General features: G+C 37.3%; 1 protein-coding gene across 1 annotated transcript in view; it reads left to right on the top strand.

Annotated features, from left to right (window-relative positions):
• The first annotated feature begins 381 nt into the window (after window positions 1-381).
• Window positions 382-21,954, top strand: part of LOC106875781 (uncharacterized) — a 65,979-nt gene continuing 44,406 nt past the window's right edge. Inside the window, exons 1-2 of the mRNA XM_014924043.3 lie at window positions 382-650; window positions 825-1,210. The gene's annotated coding sequence lies outside the window, so the exon portion shown is untranslated. The remainder of the gene's footprint in view (window positions 651-824; window positions 1,211-21,954) is intronic.

Below are 21,954 nucleotides of genomic sequence, written 5' to 3'. Positions count from 1 at the left end.
TGTAAGGTAAATGAATGCTCGGTTATTGGTCAATAAGTAGATTTAAGAAGAAAATTACTCTTAATTGTTTTCCTGATCTTGGGGTTTCGTAAATACCTTTTAATCCATAGCTAGATTAGTTGAGATCTCTTTCATCAGCTTTGCAGTTTTAAAAATGAGTTATAGATATATAAGAATAGAAGATTAGAAGCTATTACAGAGAAAGTTGATGCTTGTGCAGTCTGCTGGGGAATTCCTCAACTAGAGAGTGAATACATATAACAAGTGTAAGCTAGTTTGGTCTTATTTTGGAAGCGATGATCTAATAATAGCCAACAGTAGCTCTACTGGAGTGTGAGAACAGACAAATAAGGAAGGGTTAAATTAGTACTCTCAACGGATAACAGTAGTCGTTTAACTAAGGCAGTCTGAAGACCCGCGTTATGGTAAACCGCTAGAAGTGTTGTAAAATTTTCCATAGACATTTCCAATCTTTAAATTCCGAAAAGCAATCTCTCCTAGTCTAATTACTTATAACATTACTCCTAAGTAAGTTAAATTGAGTGTCAGCTTAAAAAATGAAGGATGCTAGCCACTGGATTTACAGGACATGGTAGTCCCTAAGCTTATTTCGATAAAGTATTTGCAGAGAAGATAAGTGGACAGTTATTGTACGTATTAAGATAGTTAAATTTGTTCTTTTATATTTAATTTTATAGAAACAAAATATCCCTTCTAGGAATTTTAGAATTAAATAAATTATAACAAAATTTATCTTCTCATTTTCAGCAAGATTTTCTCACATATATGTAACGGAGTAATATTTATTTATTTACATTTTTAAGGTTGGCTCATTATTTTGGAAACATCTCCTCGACCTCAAGAAGTCCTCATAAGCGAAGCTAATGGCATTGGTGGAGGGTGAGATACAGAGAAATGTCAGCAATGTTGGTATTGTGACTGGAATATCCTTTTGTAAAGGAATCAAGCGAGGGAGAGAGAGAGAAGTGGCAAGTGTCTATTTATAGGTAGGTTGGTAAGTAGATAGGTGAGCTAGGAACGTACGTCTTTTACCTACGTGAATGGCTGCCTACGTAAATCGGTAGCGATTACGTATGGGCCTCTATCTACATAAACATTGCGGCAGCTTAACCTTATGAAGCCATTTGTAACTTTGTTTTTCGGAAACGGGATCTTTACCATGATTAAACAACACAAGTTGATTCACGAGGTAAGTTACTTTTCATCTGATTACCTTTATTTCGTTATTAATTAAAACAGAATGTCAAATAAAGCACGAGCATACTCACGCCTATCTTTCACATATGTAACAGCTATTTTAAAGTAATTTATTATTTTGGAATCCTTTCTCGTAAGATGATTTTGATAACAGAATAGTTTCCCTTTGCATATTGTGTTTGTATAGGTGTGTATATACAATATATGTATGTAGTTACATTTGTACATACTGACGGAATGATAGATGGAAGAACATGCGCATATGTTAATGTGAAAGTGTTTATGTTTCTCGTGTTTATAATATAAACGCATATTTTTGCATGAGTATATGTTTGTATTTATGTTCCTCTATGCTATTATGCTTTCATCGATCACAAATAAAGATGGTCTGGTCGCGAGCTTGCTTGGGTTTTGAAATTTAACGTCCATCGTTGCACTGACGTAACTTGAGTTTATACCACCTGGGACAAACTCTACACCTACCTCCAACCTGAACAGCACAAAATGATACATACATATATAAAGTATCTGACGAGGCAGTCCACCTCCCTCACCCTTTTATAATCACTCGTGCATGGTTACCGGGTTTATAGCTGTTAGCAGCAATGCACTTTAGGAACTTGGTGAATCTGATCATTGACCTCACAGAGTTTACTTTAGCTAGTAACGTCTGACACATCCACCACACTGTTTTCTATGGCTTTACTTGTAACGCTAGGTCAAGTAGCTGTCGGATGTTATGCCATACCGAAGGACAGCTCATGTCTAGTCCAAGACGATTTATTTCTATGCTTGCCTCTAACTCATATTTAGCTACCTTTCCTATATTCACTACCTCTAGAATCGCCTAGCAGAAGCTCTCCTCCCTGCTACTGTCTATACTTCGGATTAATGGTTAAATCGAGTTGTATATATGAGTGTGCGTATACATGCAAATGTATATCCATATGTGCATGCATGCTTGTATGTATGTATGTATGCATGCATGCATGCATGCACGTATGCATGCATGCATACACGCACGTATGAATGTGTCACCATCCACCTTAGTGTTTTTTCCATGCTGACAGGTTGGACGAGGTGTCGTTAAATTTTTACTATTACACTCATAATAGTACGGGCGTATTCAGCACTGCAGTGTCAATGGGAAGATACACATAGACAAATATACAGACACGCAACACGCAAAATACACACATAAACATACATACGTACACATATGTACATATATAAATACATAAATATACATAATACATACACACACACACAGCTGTATATATGTGGGTGTATGTGCATGTATATGCATATATACATATATAATAAAGTGTATGTGTGCGCATGTACGAAAGTGTACACCAACGTTGCAATGAAAAACGACTCGATACGAAATCCTGAATTAAACACTTTTTTAAGTTACTGTTGACAGTGACTTCAACGTTTTCTCTGCAGCTGATTTATCAGTGAGTTTGTCAAACAACACACTCACACACACGTGTGTGTGAGTGTGCATAATATTTTGCTTCAATGCAAAAGTGTTATATAATGTGTTTTGAACCTTGTCATTCATATATGAATATCAATATTTGCGTTTGTTAATAAGTACACATACATACATATATGCATACATACATGCATGCAAACATACATGCATGCATACATACATACATGCATACATACATGCATACATACATATATACATACATACGTGCATGCAGGCATGTAGGCGTTTGACTAATTTATTACTTAAAGGGAAAGAGTACTGGTTTCCAACAAACAAACGAAAAAAAAAAAAAAATTTCATCACTGGATTTTGGATATCAACAATAATAATTGTTAAATATTGAACTTTCAGAAAGGCTTGCATATTTTATTGATTGTTATTTAAAGTTCATGTTAACCGGTCACTTTCCCCAAAAATCTTAGCTTTTCCATATTGTCACTAAAGATATTTACTTGCATAACTAATTTAATCAATGATTATTGCTATAAATGGGAATTTATAATCAGAGTTGAGGAGCTGCAGGTTTCGGAACAGTTCTTCATCGATATTCTCTTACAGATTTTGGAAAAGATGTTTACATCTGTCGGACAGCTATCCCATATCTTTTCATGTATTTTCTCTTGTGTCTCAGATAACTATATCAAGTTCGATATGTTTGTTCTCAGTAGATTTATTGGGAATTTTCCACCTGTATGTATGTACGTGTGTGTGGGCGTGTGTTTGTGTGTGTGTGTGTGTGTGTGTGTGTGTGTGCGTGCATGTGTATGTATGCATACATGTTTATATGTATGTGTAATAATTTGACTCCGTATCGAAAAGGGATTTTCAACCCAATATCTACATGCTGTTATTTATAGCTTTATGTGAGCCTTGAGAACCACTATTTTATAAAAGAATTATTTCATGTTCTCTCGAAAATTTATAAAAATCTTATGACATCAACAGTGTGTGTGTGTTCACATACATCTACACACGCATGTAATATATATGTATATATGAATGTATATATATGCATATATATGAATGTGTGTGTGTGTGTAAGCTATGTACAAAGATGTAGTTAGTAAAATGAGTAAACAATGACTTCAGTGATAAATTTAGCATAATGGCAGGAGTCCCTACCTTCATGGTATCTTGAGTCTGAGCCCCAAGGCTTAGTCCTCAGTCCTCTTGTTCATCATTGTCTTACAGACCATCACAGACGAGTTATGACTGGTCGTCTATGGGAACCCCTATATACTAATGATTTAGTTCTCATAGTTCTAAATCTAGACTCCAGAAGTCTTAAAACAAACTTAGCAAAGATTAAGGTTTTAATGAGGGAAGAAGACAGACCCTGGTATCCTCATGGGAAATGGCATTGCTTGACATGCAGTAAATGTCATGATATAAACTCCATACACTGTACCCATTGTAAGCTATAGACACAAAAGAGACGTAAAATCAGAGGCAAACAAAGAATATAAACTGCATATGCGATAGATGCACTGGAGCAGAATGTGCTGTGGGTACATCGGAAACAGATTCTCTTAAATGCCTGAATGGCTTACTGGAAATAACTGGTAGCTTTTGTTACCTTGGCGATGTAATTAGCAGACGTGTGTGTGTATGTGTGTGTGTGCAAACAAACATATATATATATATATATACAGTTATCTAAGGAGGTTTCATAAGTTAGAAAAAGAAAGAGTACTTGCAATATAAAGGTTTCTTCAGGTTCCATACTCCAACTTCACTTACATGGTATTGGACAGTCCACAGCTATAGTAGAGTACACCTGTGCTTGGGTATGTGTGTATATATACACATATATATACACATTGGCAATGCATGGGTGTGTGGTTAAAAAGTTTGTTTTCCAATCATGTGGGTCAAGTTCAATCCCACTGCATGACACTTTGGGCAAGTGCCTTCTTCTGTAACATAAACCTGACCAAAAAGCCTTGTGAGTGGATTTTGTGGATGGAAACTAAAAGATATCCAGTGCACACACTAGTGATAGGTATGGTGTAGGTACAAGCATGGCTGTATAGTTAAAAAGTTCTCTTCAAAACCGTTTGGCTTGCAGTTTGAACCCACTATGTTGATTGACCTCATGAGTAAAATGAGTGAATAGAAGGAAACTAGAGGAAGCCTGTTCTCTCTTTCTCTATCTATATATATGTGTGTGTGTGTATGTGCATGTGTGAGTGAGTACATATTCTTATTGATGTGTGCACTGATTGTAAACATAAGACATTTATACATATATTATTTGCAGTTAATTGTAAATAGAAGTCTCACCATTCATGCAAATAGTGTTATCTGTTTTCTATCTTCTGTGAAGGCATGTGAGGATTTGCTATTTGATAGACTTGGCAATTATCACTGTATTTGGAAATGGGTGAGTGTGTGAGTTTTTTTTTTTTTTTTCTCGTTCAGGAATGGCCTCCAGCTGTTAAAATCACATTGGACCCATGGAAGAATGGAGAAGTAGATATTAAAACGATGTTGATCATGATGGTGATGATGATGATCATCCTTGTTTAACGTCCACCTTCCATGCTAGCATAGGTTAGACGGTTTGACAGAAGACTGCACCAGACTTCTGCATGGTTTTTATGGTTGGATGTCCTTCCTAACACCAACCACCCCACAGAGTGGACTGGGTGCTTTTTACGTGGCACCAGCATAGGTGAGGTTAGTTTTGGCATGGTTTTTACAGCTGGATACCCTTCCAAATGCCAACCACTTTACAGTGTGGACTGGGTGCTTTTTACATGGCACCAGCACTAGTAGGGTCACCAAGTAATTTGCACGACAAGGAATCTTTGAGAGGGGGTGGTGGCATTGGAGGAGATGATCTTGTGTCAGATGATGAAAGGATAGAATGTGATAGAAAGTCAGAGGCAGAAACAGATGTCTTGCTGTAGAGGAGGTACATGGTTACCCAGCCAGAGAGAGAGAGAGAGGAAGAGAGCATAGTTGTGTGGCTCATTTCTCATCAATGTATATGTGTGTGTGTTTGTGCTTTCATACTTTGACTTAGTGTGGAGGCGCAATGGCCCAGTGGTTAGGGCAGCGGACTCACGATCAGAGGATCGCGATTTCGATTCCCAGACCGGGCATTGTGAGTGTTTATTGAGCGAAAACACCTAAAGCTCCACGAGACTTTGGCAGGGAATGGTGGCGAACCCTGCTGTACTCTTTCACCACAACTTTCTCTCACTCTTTCTTCCTGTTTCTGTTGTGCCTGTCTTTCAAAGGGCCAGCCTTGTCACACTGTGTCACACTGAATATCCCCAAGAACTATGTTAAGGGTACACGTGTCTGTGGAGTGCTCAGCCACTTGCACGTTAATTTCACGAGCAGGGTGTTCCGTTGATCAGATGAACTGAAACCCTCGATGTTGTAAGCAACGGAGTGCCAACAACAATTTTGACTTAGTGTGATAGTTATAAATGGATGTCACCATCATAGAAATGATGTCATTCATTTCCACTCTTCAGTGAAAGCTTGTTCCATCATGAGGAAACCTTGCTTGGAAACAAGTGTGCATTGGTGAAAGAAAGAGCATCTGGACAGAAAATCTGCTTCAAAAAATTCCATCTGATTCAGTTATGATTGTATAAAAATAGCTAAACAGCAGATGGTGATGTTATTTCCCTTGTCAGCAGATCATCCAGTGGTTTTGTGTCCTAGAAGATGTTGGAAAAAGAGATCCTTTACTTGAAATACAAGTGAAGATTAGTAATGACCATCTGGCAGTAAAACAATGCCTGAATAATACATTTGTCTAACCTATACTAGCATGCAAAAAACAGACATTGAAACAGCAATTGAATATGTGTGCATATATTTATGTATGTGTGTATATATGTAAACAAATATACATATATACCCATGTTAAGTACTAATATATTTAAGCACACACACCACACACATATATTTTTATTTATACTGTAGTTATGTGTGTGTGTGTACATGATTTCTTTAGCTGGATGCCCTTCCCAACAGTAACCACTTTTTACAGTGTACTGACTAAGTACCCCTTCTTTCACTCCCTAGTTTTTTGCAATAGCAGCATTATAGAAATTGTCTTTCTCTCTCTTAGCAAAATTAAAGAGTCCTCTCAGCATTGCATTATCTCTGCTTGATTCATCAGCCTCTCATTGCTGGTACTTTTTGTGAAGTTCTTCTAAGGTCATCTCATAACTTGCAGGACCAAAGATCCTCTATGTCAGCAATGAAGAATAAAAGGGAGAGAGAGAGAGAGAGAGAGAGAGAGAGAGAGAGGCTGATGATTTTAAGCAAATTATTGAGAAGAGATAAAATCCAAACAGAGAGACAAATTTAATGTTGTGAGTTGGTAGTAGTGGAAAGACTAACAGAAGAGACAGTGTTAAGGAAAATAATGGAAATGAACAGGTATGAATGGAAAGGAAAGAGCTTTGTTGGGAGGGGGAGGTTGTTAGTGAAATAGAGAGAGGGACAGAATGATAATGACAATGGAATGAGTTGAGTAGAAAGGATTTAATATTACCCCATGTTATAAGGGTGATTATTTTTGAAGGGGTGCATGAAAAATAACCAGATACATTGGTGAAAGGAACCAAAGAAGAAGTGGGGAAAGGACCAGAAAAAGTCAGTGGGGTAGTGTCATGGAGATAGGTTAGAGAAAGAGTGATATGTTAGAGAGGGGGAGATAAGTGAGAGAGAGAGAGAGAGGTAGGTGGATGAATGCTGTAAAAGCAGTGATAGAAAGGGAAGGAGAGTGTAATAGAGAGAGGGGAGAACTGAGGATGGATGCAACTCAGTCATCATCCATATTTATTCTTTTTAAGTGTTCTCTGTGCTATGTGTGCACCAGAGTGCAGGTTTTCTCCAACAGCACCATATCACCAATTACTGCACTCCTTTGTTATCTCTTTTCTGAAATCCAGCATCTTGATATCAATTTTCACCACTTCATCTCATAAATTTTCTAAGTTTTCTTCTTCCACAAGTACCACCACTTTGAACATTTAACACAATATTTTATGCAATTGCAATCATCATATGCATCACATACCCTTACCAATACAGTCTTCTCTTTGCATACACCATCTAATTCCTCTTATACACAGCTTTTCCCTCAGCTCATTTGTATTGTACTGTTCATGCATTACACATTACACTAACATTATACATCTGTAATTCCTCTACATTCAAGGCTTATGTCTTAGTCTCAGCAGCATTTTACATACAAACATTTGCCCTTCACTCTAAGGGAGAAGCCCTTTATTGCTAGCAAATGTAGTTGCTTCTTTAACTTTTTCCATGTTCTTACTTAGGCTATGATTCTTTAAGAGCAGCTACTCACATTGCTAATTAGGTTACTTTTGTGACAGGAAAACTTCCAAGTAATTAAGAGAATCTATATCCCAGGTGCTCTTCATGATTCATACGCCTGACCACATGTCATGGGTTACCTTTACTGTTAACCTGTCTGTGCTCTCACTACACTTCTTATGTGCTCAGGTTTATACTGGATGCACTGTTTAGAGTTTCTACCTATTTCTTTTCTGCACACTGAGTATAACCATTTCCCTGAAGGCAACACAGTCCTGCCTTCTTTTCTAATTAGCATAAGTTTAGTTTTAACAAAGTATACTTTAAGACCCTTCAATTCTATAGTTTGCTTCTGTATTTGGAATTTCTCCAAATTGTCCACAGATTTAGCTATAAGAATAAGACCATCAGCATATAGGTATTCCCATAGATAACCAGTCTTAAAATCTCTGTTATGGTCCAGAAGACTGCAATAGACAAGTGTGTGTGTGTGTGTGTGTGTAGCTATACATACGTTCATATATGTATATACATATAATGTTTAGATGCAGGCATATGGTTGTAGTTACAAAGTTCACTTTCAAATCATGTGTTTTGGGGTTCAGTTCCTCTACACACCACCATTGCTAAGTCTCTTCTACTATAGACCTACACCAACTAAAGAATGGATTAAATAGACAGAAACTGAAGGAGGCCTTATGTATGTACATATGTGTGCCAGCCTGTAGCGTGTGTGTGTGTGTGTGTGTGTGTGCAGTAGTTTTTGCCAGAGCTTTCTTGCATGTTTTTAAAAGATTAATTGGAAAACCATGAGAGCCCTTTGCTGAGCTCAAGTTTGTCTTATCAATGGCTGATACTACATCCTCCACCAATGATCAATAGCTGCCTTTTCCTTGTGTAAAATTACAGTGTTGAAGAACTCATTAGGCTTATTTATTTGCATATTTCCCAGTAGGAAACTCTATGGAATTGCTTATTTAGTATTTCATTTAGCCTTTGTCAGTTTGCAGTCAGTGAACCATGTTCTTCAAACTGAGATGAATTTTTTTATAATTTTGTAGATGGCTGTAGGTTTTATCTTTATATTTTCAACTGTTTCAGTTCCCTTTTCTTCCCTCTTCTTTTCATTGTAGAATTTGAGTTTATTTTCTTTTCTGAAAATACTATTTTTAAGTGGGACTTCTTGCTCTCATTAAATTGTATATTTAAGCAATTTGAAATCTTTATTCTTTGTCTCATAACAGCTTTCCTGTCTCTTGGGAAAATTTAATGCATATGGCATGCATTACTGACAAAAATTTAAGTTTCATGTTATTGTCTTCCACAGGAATATTTTTTGGCCAATTTTGTTTCACCTTCTATTTTTAAACTGATTTCCAAACAGCCTTGTAGTAGTTCTGACTGGAGAGGAATTAGTTCCTTCCTCTGTAGCATAAATCTTTGATTAGCTTTGATTTTATTGTATTATGGTCTTTACAAAATTGTCTTATCTCCACATGTAGATGAATTCTAGGTTATCAGTTCCATGATGTTGTTATTCATGATCAGGTAAAGTATTATTGCTCCATGAACATCATTTTAGTGAGATACTGATTTTGTTCATCACATGACATTCTTTTGGGTAATTTGATGCTTGAAAAGTTGAAGTCGTCCAACAGAAGTAGATTGATGTGCTGATATAATTTTGTTAACACTTCTTTTCTCAATATAAAGCCCTCCTCAAACTTACCATTATGATTTGAGGCAAAGATGGATATGATGTACATACTACCACATGGAGTTCCTTATATGTACTATTTATCTGAAGGTGCATGGCTGAATGGTTAGAGCATAAGGCTCACAATCATGAGGTAGTGAGATCAATTCCTGGACCAGGCTGTGTTTTTTGTTCTTGAGCAAGACACTTTATCTCATGTTGCTTCAGTTCACTCAGCTATAGAAATGAGTTACGATGTCACTGGTGCCAAATTGTATCGATCTTTACCTTTCCCTCAGATAACATCAGTGGCATGGAGAGGGGAGGCTGGTATTCATCGGCGACTGCTAGTCTTCCATAAAATACCTTGCCCAGACTTGTGCCTCGGAGAATAACTTTCTAAGTGCAATCCCATGGTCATTCATGACCAAAGGAGGTCCTTCCTTCCTTCCTCAATATATCACAGACCAAGTCTGTGTTCGATAGGGTTAAAAGAGCAACATATTTATGCATATAAATGACAACTTTCTGCCCTTCCCCTCTCCAAATCCTTCAACCATCCCAACAACAAAGAACGCTATTACACCATTCACCACAATAGCAATTAAAATCACCACCCACTCCATTAAAAAAAATAAAAGTTTGATAACTATTTACAAAAAGTCCTGTACAAGACAGCTGGTATGCTACAATAATTGGTTTGTGCACTACCTAAAAATACAAACTCCAAATTTAACCCCATTGTAAAGTTACTGCTTTTCCTCAATTTTTATTGAATTATCTGAGCAGGAGTGTTCTGCACAAGCTTTATGCATCAATTTCAGCTATATTTACAGGGTAACATCCAATTAGTTTGACATGGTGGTGAATGGTATAATGATGTAATTAGTTTGTTGTATGTTGGAATGGATGATGTATTTAGCGGTGAAAGGGATGGTGGGTTGGAAAGATCTGGGTTAGTCAGGTTAGATTTGTTGTTTGGTAAGGACTGAAACATATTTGAAGTTTTGCAGTTTGAATTGTTTTGTATGTGAACGAGTTGTAAATGTTTACTCCTTCATGTTAAGTGTATTCACTGGTAAAGTTGAGATTGCATGTATATATAGCATATATAAATATATAACATACACACACACACATATTAATTACATATTTTTACATGTTAATTATGTAATATGTGAAGGCGCATGGCTCAGTGGTTAGAGCATCAGGCTCACAATCATGAGGTAGTGAGTTCGATTCCCAGACGAGGCTGTGTTTGTGTTCTTGAGCAAGACACTTTATTTCATGTTGCTCCAGTTCACTCAGCTGTAGAAATGAGTTGCAACATCACCTTTGGCTTTCTCTTGGAGAACATCATTGGCATAAAGCGGGGAGGTTGATATACATGGGCGACTGCTGGTCTTCTATGAACAACCTTGCCTGGACTTGTGCCTTGGAGGGGAACTTTCTAGGGGCAATCCCATGGTCATTCATGACTGAAGGATGTCTTTACCCATTACCCAATTATGTAATTATTATATGAATGATAATGTTTGTATTTTAGCTCTAAAAACAGCTGTGGGACTTAAAAATGAAATTTTCAAATATTAGTGAGATCTTTGCTTTTTATTCTTTTTATTCTTCTCAGTATATTGCTCTATAAAAACTTATTTATCTCTGCAAACTCATTCCTATTATAGATAATCGCTACCTTGTCACCTAATTTACTACCTTTCCACTGTCGCACTGGGTCAATAGAAGCCATGTCATGCTGCACTCTACAGGTTCTTACATGTATTTTGCACTTATAATTTATATCATATTATGCACAGTTTGTTGACTTCTACATATAATTGAATGCATATTATTACTTGTTACATGAATTTTCTATAATTACATATTCGGATCAACAATGATGTGTGATTATGCATTTGTGTGAGTGAGATTTATACACCCTTGGGTGTACATATGCATACAAACATTCCAATGAACTTTATAGCACATCAGTAATGCATATCATATACCTGAGTGACTATATGTAGAATTGAGCACAACTGCTGTCATACAATTGTAATACTACCATTATTCTTTTCTGTATGTGTATACAATGCCCTACCAATATGTTTGTATTTGTGCATATACATATTCCAGTACATATCTTCATACAGAATATCAGTCAACTATTCTGAATCTACATGGTGATAGAGTTTTCATATCATATATCATATCTATGCATAAAAGTTTGCATATCAAAGTTGTGAGTGATTTGCAAAACAATCAGAACAAGGGAAATAGCTTTTAGTATAATCCCTAAATGTTCACATCCCATTATCCAGTTTAATTAACCCTTTCTTTCTGCAGTTGAATAATTGCTAAAAATTGCTAAGATTCAGCATGAAACCATTAGTACCGTATTAACACTAACCATTCTATTACCAGAAATTATCAATCTTCAGTGTGCTGTTGATTTCTCACTTTCTTCTCCATTACTTACATTGCATGACTTTTGGTAAGAAGTTTGCCTCCCAACCACATGGTTTTGCATTCAGTCCTATTGTACGGCACCTTGGGCAAGTGTCTTCTACTATATCCCCAACCCAACCAAGGCTTTCTGAATGGAAAGAAGCTTGTTGCATGTGTGTATATATATAGACGTTTTTTCCTCTCCATTTTTTTTTTCTTTCCCTCTGTTTTTTTCCCCCATTCCTTTATGTAGAAGAGTGTAGGATTGAAGCATCAAGGACCTTTCCCATTTTTCTCAAGCATCAAACTGATGTACCCTGTTTTGCTTTCTGTAAAAGCATGTCTGGTCATGGAGAAATATTACCTTACTTAGAAACAGTTGAGGGATGCTGAAAGGAAGTGAGTCTAGCTGTAGAAAATCTGCCTCAACAAATTCCATTTAACCCATGTGTGTATGGGGAAAGTGGACATTAAAATAATGATGATGGAGCAAGTATGAACAAAAAGCAATGATCTCCCTGATATTTCAAAATTTCATTCTTAAGTTCTACAGCTGTTTCCACTGTTAAAATACAATCATCCGTAGCCATATAATCATTACATAATTAATATATGAAAATACATAATCAATTAATTTGAGTATGATGAGTAAACTGTTTCATCAGGAAATGCAATTGAAATATGAAAATCAAAACACCATTGTCATTTTAAACGTGACAGAGATGAAACAAAACAAAAAAAAAGCCCTCACACCCACACACAAATATGTGTGTTTCTGTGTATGTATATATATATGTGTGTGTGTGTGTGTATATATATAAATGTGTGTGTGTCTATATATATACACACACATATGTACTTACAAATAATGCATACATGCAGACACTGACATATACGTTTATATATATATAGATACTATCTATACACACACACACTCTCACACACACACATATATACACAGACATACATATATTTATTTTATTCCCACTGACATATACGTTTATATATATATATATATATATTATCTATACACACACACACAAAGACATACACACACACACATATATTTATTTTATTCCATTATTTATTTATTTATTATTCTGTACTACTGCTATACATTCTGCATGCACTATTTGTGCACACATTTGTGCTCATACTTAAACACACAGACACATACAACACTACATAATTTGTGTGGGTGGAGGGATAGTATTGATTACCTCCTTTAATTAATTATGGTCATGGTTTCCTTGGCAGTAGTAATGATTTTTTTTTCCTCATTTTTTTCTGGGCACTTGGCCAATTTTCTAGGCAAGGGGTTATATTTCATTTAATTGATCACACTTCATTTGTGCATATGAAAGACAATCACGGCTTTGGCAAGATTTGAACATGAAACATTGATTTACTAAGGTGGTCTACTTAAAAGAATTCAAACCTGTGCTATGTTACCTTGTGAGTGTTCTGCTTCCAACACAGTTAACATGATATCTTACTTCAATGTGAGGTCAGATATCTTTTTAAAAGAGGAAATGAATACTACATATGCAGTATTCATAATTTTCATAAATTTCTCAATTATGGTATCTGTGTAAGAGAAGTTGTTTAATTTCAGCTTGGAATTGAAACCAGTTCACAGACTCTGACTGCCCAGGGTCTTGTCTCATATTCTATACTGTTTACTACAAGAGGTTAGCTATAATAATTATTTCTTATAGAGGCACAAGGGATAGATAAAGGTTTTAATTGGTTTTAAATTTCTGAAAATTATTGTACCTTAACCACTGCTGATCCTTTACTATTACTAATAAAAATAAAGTTTGAGTATGGTAAAAATACTCTGTGGTATCTTTCCTTGTATAGTTAAAAAAATTACTGGTGTGTTTTTTTTCTTCTTCCACCTCTCCCCCTCTTTTTTTTTTTTTCCTGACATATTAGAGGTTGACAATTATGCTGTAGAAAGTTTATCCTTTTAGCAGCCAGATTACTTTGTCAAGTGTATTGCTTATTTATTCACATTGTTTTGAATTATTCATTCATTATCTCATAGCTTGAGATTTCAATGATGTAATTGTTTATTTTTAAAATCACCTAGCAGGATGGGTCTGAGAGGCCAGATTTGGCCTGTTGCAACATAAAACAGGTAGAATCTTTGGGGTAGATAAGGCTAGTTTAAATGCTAAACAGTTAATAGTTATATGGGCTAAATGACCATTTCTGGATCTGTGGGAACAGTGAGTGAGCAGCAAACAGAGGAGAAGGATGAGGAAGGGGAAGAGGAGGGGCTGGATAATGAATGGCAGCAGTACTGGTAACAGCCCTTTACAAGCTATAGCAGGGTGGGATGGAAACATTTAACTATTTCAACCTTGGTACTTAAATAGTACTTTTCTATCTTCTTTAAAAGGATGAAAAACAAAGTTAACCTTGGTATGCTTTAAACTAAGATGCCCCACATTGGCACTGAATCCAGGCCCTCATGATTGCAATGTAAACTTCTTGACTAATCTACCTTTACACAGAGTATAGTTAATCATCTGAAATTTCGATACATGATTGGTATTTATTTTGTTGATTCCAGAAGAGCAAAAGGTACAGTTAAGATCAGTGAAATTAGAAATTAGATTGTAGAAGAATGAAACTAAATGATTCTCTCTGATTTTGGCACAAGGCCAACAATTTTGAGGGGAGGAGAAAGGGATCGCATTGACTCCCACCCATCCACCCACTGTTAAACTGTGTTTATTTTATCAAATCTGAAAGGATGACAAACAGCATTGACCTTGGTGGCATTTGAACTCAGAATGTAGAGAGATAGAAGAAATGCTGCTAAGCATTTTATTCAGTAATGATTCTACCAGCTATTTTCCCGTTACTTGACTTCTTTCCTTTTAGCTATAATAATGATTTCTTACTTTTGCACATGACTGCAAATTATTTTGAGAAGCTGTAATCAAATTGACTTTGTTACTTGAATGATACTTATTTTATCAACTTCGAAAAGATGAAAATGAAGGTTGACTAGCAGGATTGGAACCCTGATCTAAATATTGCAAGGCTTTTGTTTGATGTTCTACTAAGTCTGCCACCCACTGTTGTTCACTCTTAACTTTGATATTAACAGCAAAACCTAAAATTACTAAAATCTTGTTATTTTAAACAAAGTTGCTTCACTAAAAATCTCACTTTAATCTGTGTTACAAAACAAAAAAAACAAAAGTAACTACAATGTGCATTCCAGAAATTTTCAGACTTTTTTCAGGAGTCATGTATTAATTTCAAAGGAGTACAAAATTCTGATCTTCAAAATAGGATCCTCTGATTTCAATGCATTTATTGTAACACTCCAGCCACTTTGTGAAGGCCCTATGGAATTCTTCTATAGTGAAGATGTCCAGAACATATCAGCGTAGGAGTGGCTGTGTGGTAAGTAGCTTGCTTACCAACCACATGGTTCCGGGTTCAGTCCCACTGCGTGGCACCTTGGGCAAGTGTCTTCTGCTATAGCCTCGGACCGCCCAAAGCCTTGTAAGTGGATTTGGTAGATGGAAACTGAAAGAAGCCCGTCATATACATGTATATGTTTGTGTGTCTGTGTTTGTCCCCCAGCATCGCTTGACAACCGATGCTGGTGTGTTTACGTCCCCGTAACTTAGCGGTTCGGCAAAAGAGACCGATAGAATAAGTACTAGGCTTACAAAGAATAAGTCCTGGGGTCGATATGCTCGACTAAAGGCGGTGCTCCAGCATGGCCACAGTCAAATGACTGAAACAAGTAAAACGAGAGAGTAGGACCCTTGTCACAGCCTCTTTCATCTTCAAAACAATTGCCCTCGAGGTTCTCATTCAGCTTGGGTAACAACCAAAAGTCACAGAGAACAAGGTTTAGCCTGTAGGGTGGGTGAAGAAGAGTTTTGATGCCCACCTCTGTCTAGTAGTTTGTTATAAGTTGTATAATGTTTAATGTATAGTAATGATATATGTACTAAAATTACAATAATCTAGAACAGTTGTAACTGCCTCCCCTAAACAAGTCTCAAAACTTCTGGAATTCACTTTGTATTTTGCTAGTTCATATTTGTTTATTTTTATTCACCTATGTATACCTACTTATTAGTTTATCTGTAAATAAACTCAGTGCTTTACTTTATAGTTAGTATACACTATCTGCAAGCTCATGTTTGTACAAGAATTTGCTGGCAACTATTTACAGTAAAACGGACGGGGTTGTTAAGAGTTAAGACTTATTTTTCAGTCTTTTGATAAATTTGTATATCTAGAAATATATTCATCATTTATAATTAAAAAAATGTTGTTTAAACTTAGTCAAAGATAGTGAGACGATTTTCAATAAACGTGTCTCAAGTATTAAAAAAGAACAACAACCTTAATAAGGTTTTTAAGTTTAAAACCCATTACTTAATATGTATGTATGTGTATGTATGTATGCATGTATGTATGTGTGTGTGTGTATGTATGTGTGTATGTTTGTATATGTATGTTTATGTGTACAAACACACACATGTGTGGTGGGGTAGGGGATTTAACCTCTGCATAAGATCTAGGAAGAAAGAAACACATAAGCAATTAAAATATTTTGAAGGGAATGTGTGTGTGTGTGTATGTGGTGGGGAGAAAGCTGATTATACGTTTATTAGAAATCAATAGCTAAGCACTCGTTACGCAGGTTCAAGTCTTAAATAGAAGTTTATGTTTATCACATTATATGGAACTTATAACAGATTATGTTCTCTCTTCATACACACACACACACACACACACACACACACACACACACACACACACACACACACACACACACACACACACATACACACACACATATATATTCTCTCTTCACATACCCACACACACACAAATTACTTCATTGACTGTTATGCATCCTGAAACTAATGAGACTGTGTTGCAGCAATACTGTGCTTGAAGAGTGCACCCTGGGTAGCATCATAATTCTTTCTGTTAGTCTTCTGAACAGCATTCTTATACAATTTATTTTTTATACAATTCATCTGAAAATATGTTTATTGTTGTGAAACCAGGTTGATACCTACAAAAATATTTGATACACAGATACAGGAACCAGTTAAGGAGCCTTTTCATGATAGCTTAACATAGTAGAAATCGCAACCAAAATCCCCTCAAATCACAACCTAATTTCTTAAAGAAAGTTTACGTTAGGTAATATTTTCCTTGATTTGCAAAATGATGAGATGATCATGCCTGGAATATATATATATATATATATATCTTTGACCTTAAGTGTTAGGGCTGACCTGAAAACTAAACAACAATAATGTTGTTGTTGTTTTTATTTAACAAAGTCAAACACAGCACAAAAGTACACATGTTAACAGATAGAAATAGATATTTTATATACATCCATCATCATCATCCTTTTTCATGCTTGCATGGGTCAGACAGTTTGTTTTTCAACAGATTTTTTCTATGGCAAGATGCCTTTCCTGTCGCCAACCCTCACCTGTTTCCAAAAAAAGATATTTTCCATAACCAGACATTTCCACAGAATAGTGGAAATGGTTGACATTTCTCCTGCGACAGTGACACTCATTTACTTATTTACAACTTTCAAGTAATGCCAAGACAGGAAAGCACAAACATGTATGTATGTATGTATATATATATATATATATATATATATATAGAGAGAGAGAGAGAGAGAGAGAGAGATATCGATAGACAGATATCTCCTTTTTTTTATCTTTTACTTACTTTAGTCATTAGATTGTAGCCATGCTGGACCTCTGTCTTGAAGAATTTTTCATTGGACTAATCAACCCTAGCACATTTTTCAAAGCCTGGCACTTACTTTTTCCATCTCTTTTGCCAAACCATTAAGTTACAGGGACGAAAACATACCAACACTGGTTGTCAAGCAGAAGTGGGGGACAAACACAGATGCAAGCATGCACATGCACACACACACACACACACAGACACACTCATGTGACAGGCTTCTTTCAGTTTCTGTCTACTGAATCCATTCACAAGGCTTTGATCAGTCAAAGGCTATAGTAGGTGACACTTGCCCAATGTGCCATGCAGTTGGGAAGCAAACTTCTGACCACACAGCCACTCCTGCACCTATACACGCATATTTAACTAGCTTCTTTCAGTTCCTACTTACTAAATCCACTTGTGAGGCTTTGGTCGGCTATAATAGAAAACACTGACCTCGAACCATATGGTTGGAAAGGAAACTTGTAAACCATACAGCTGTACTTGCAAGCATTTAATAACACATGATTATTAAAAATAAAATCACCATCTCTACAATTAACAGGGTTTTAATAAAATTGAAAAAGTTAAACTCCCAAATTTAAGCCCCCTCTTTTCTTTTTAAACTGGTTTCAATGATATCTTGGCCATCTTCAGATTTTCTGCTCTCAAAATGGCTCTCTTTGACATACTAAAATCTCTTTTTCTTTATCATTATAACTGTTTTTCTATAATATTTACTGTGTATGAAGATTATTATAAACAAAAAAACATTATAAATCCTTATGAATATCCTCCTTTTCTTCTTTATCAATTACTGATAGACACTAGAGATCAACACATTCCTCTGACCTGTTGGAACATATCAAACTGTCCAATCAATGCCAGTATGGAATACAGACACTATATGATAATGATGATGACAGATGTTTCAAAAAGCCAGACTCATTGGTTGTTTGTTTTCCAGGATACATGTCATAAACTTTACCCTATTTCTTCATAGAGTTTCAATAAAGATAAAAGTCATTGCCCTAAATAGTAGCAAAATCATTAACTATGGCATATATGAAAAACTACTGGTGAACATATTTGCATATAGACCACACCTTAACCTACTTACTTATATTGATTGCTTAATCATTGGCCTATCAATAGGAGCAAATGTGAATATAGTTCATTTTTATTCCATCCCCTAGCCAAGCTTTATTTGAGGATCTGTTATCTCCCCAACCCCTTCTTGCTTTACATTATACGACTTCCAACGAAATTATTACATATGCTGCCAGCAGCTTAGCCATTATCCTCTCTATTTTTAACTGCCTATTTCATCATCATCATTGTTATCCTCATCACTGTCATGATTATCTGTCCATTTTCCATAAAGTATAGGCTGAACAAGTCTGTTCCAACATCTTGCCATTTGTTGTGTACTCTTCATCATCTGATATACTCAACAATAGGGAAAATCTTAAAACTTTGTCATTATGTATACCCCTTTTTTCTTATCATCATCATCATCATCATCGTTTAACGTCCGCTTTCCATGCTAGCATGGGTCGGACGATTTGACTGAGGACTGGTGAAACTGGATGGCAACACCAGGCTCCAATCTAATTTGGCAGAGTTTCTACAGCTGGATGCCCTTCCTAACGCCAACCACTCAGAGAGTGTAGTGGGTGCTTTTACGTGTCACCCGCACGAAAACGGCCACGCTCGAAAATGGTGTCTTTTATGTGCCACCCGCACAAGAGCCATTCCAGGGGCACTGGCAACGATCTCGCTCGAAAACCCTACAAGGCCAGTCAGGCGGTACTGGCAACGGTCACGCTCAGGATGGTACATCTTATGTGCCACCCGCACAAGAGCCAGTCCAGGAGCCCTGGCAACGATCTCACTTGGCTTGCCTGGTCTTCTCACGCACAGCACATTTCCAAAGGTCTCGGTCAGTAGTCATTGCCTCAGTGAGGCCCAATGTTCGAAGGTCTTGCCTCACCACCTCAGCCCAGGTCTTCCTGGGCCTACCTCTTCCACGGGTTCCCTCAACTGTTAGGGAGTGGCACTTTTTCACGCAGCTATCCTCATTCATTCTCACCACATGTCCAAACCAGCGCAATCGTCTCTCTTGCACACCACAAATGATGCTTCTTATGTTCAGCTTTTCTCTCAAGATACTTACACTCTGATGGGTATGCACATTTACATTACACATCCAGCGGAGCATACTGGCTTCATTCCTTGCGAGCTTACGCATGTCCTCAGCAGTCACAGCCCATGTTTCACTGCCATGTAGCATGGCTGTTCGTACACATGCGTCATACAGTCTGCCTTTTACTCTGAGTGAGAGTCCCTTTGTCGCCAGCAGAGGTAAGAGCTCTCTAAACTTGGCCCAGGCTATTCTTATTCTAGCAGTTACACTTTCAGCGCACCCACCCCCACTACTAACTTGGTCACCCAGATAGCGGAAGCTATCGACTACCTCTAGTTTTTCTCCCTGGAATGAGATAGAAGTTGTTTCCTGTTTGTTTACAGTGTTTATTGCACCTGAACATCTGCCACATACAAAGACTAACTTCGTAGTTAATCTGCTTTTGATATTGCTGCACCTCTTGTGTCCATAGCTTGCACCGGGTACATCTTATAGAGTTACTACCTACTCCTTTACTGCATACTGAGCAGGGCCATCTACCTGAAGAGGTTTGTGTTTTATCTACCTTCCTACTTATTAGGATTTTGGTTTTTGCTAGGTTGACTCTCAGGCCCTTCGATTCTAGTCCTTGCTTCCACACCTTAAACTTCTCCTCTAGTTCTGATAGTGACTGCACAATTAGTGCAAGGTCATCAGCATAGAGGAGCTCCCAGGGGCAACCTGTCTTGAATTCCTCTGTGATCGCCTGGAGGACTATGATAAATAGGAGGGGGCTGAGGACGGAATCTTGGTGGACCCCTACCTCTACCCGGAATTCATTACTGTACTCATTTCCAACCTTCACCTTACTGACAGCATCTCTGTACATGGCTCGCACAGCTCTCACTAACCATTCTTCTATCCCAAGTTTCCTCATTGACCACCAGATAAGGGATCGGGGGACCCTGTCAAAGGCTTTCTCCATGTCAACGAAGGCCAGGTACAGAGGTTTATCCTTGGCTAGATATTTCTCCTGCAGCTGTCTCACTAGAAATATGGCATCAGTGGTGCTTTTACCTGGCACGAACCCAAACTGCATCTCATCTAAATTGATTCGCTCCCTAATTAGTTGGGTTATGACCCTCTCCGTAACTTTCATAACCTGATCTAACAGCTTGATGCCTCTGTAATTATTAGTATCTAAAGCGTCACCTTTACCTTTGTAGCAGTTTACTATGGTGCTGCTACACCAATCATTGGGTATGACTCCTTCGTGTATCACCTGGTTCGTAATACGGGTGACTAGGCTGTAGCCAACACTGCCAGATATTTTGAGCATCTCTGCAGTGATTCCTGATGGGCCGGGGGCTTTCCCTGTCTTCATACTCTTAATTGCTTTATCTACCCTGGTACTATCAACTCGGATAGCTGGTCCCTCCATTGGGTCGACATACGGCAGGCTCTCTTTCTCCCATTCATTCTCTTTATTAAGCAATCTATCGTAGTGGCATCTCCAGACCTCTTTCTTTGCAGCCTCATTTAGTGCAAGCGTACCATCATCCATGCGAACACATTTCTCTCCTACAACATCACTATTCTCTCTCCTACACTGTCTTGCAACACGAAATACCTCGAGTCTTTGGTCCTCACGGTGCAGAACATTGGTAAATCTTTTCTTATCTGCTTCCCCTCTGGCTAAATAAACCTGTCGCCTAGCTTCCCTTCTGGCAGATTGATACAATTCCCTGCTACCACCGTTCTTCCAGTCCTTCCAAGCCTGTTTCTTTTGTCTAATAGCCCCGTCTACATCCTTGTTCCACCACCACGTTACTCTGGGTCGAGAGGGGACTTTACACCAGCCACAGATCTGGTCTGTGGCTCTCAACAGGTTGTCCCGCAGAA

This window comes from Octopus bimaculoides, chromosome 2 (genome assembly GCF_046866305.1).
Source record: "Octopus bimaculoides isolate indiv1 chromosome 2, ASM4686630v1, whole genome shotgun sequence".
NCBI lineage: Eukaryota > Metazoa > Mollusca > Cephalopoda > Octopoda > Octopodidae > Octopus > Octopus bimaculoides.
This window is presented reverse-complemented; position numbering and strand designations above follow the sequence as displayed.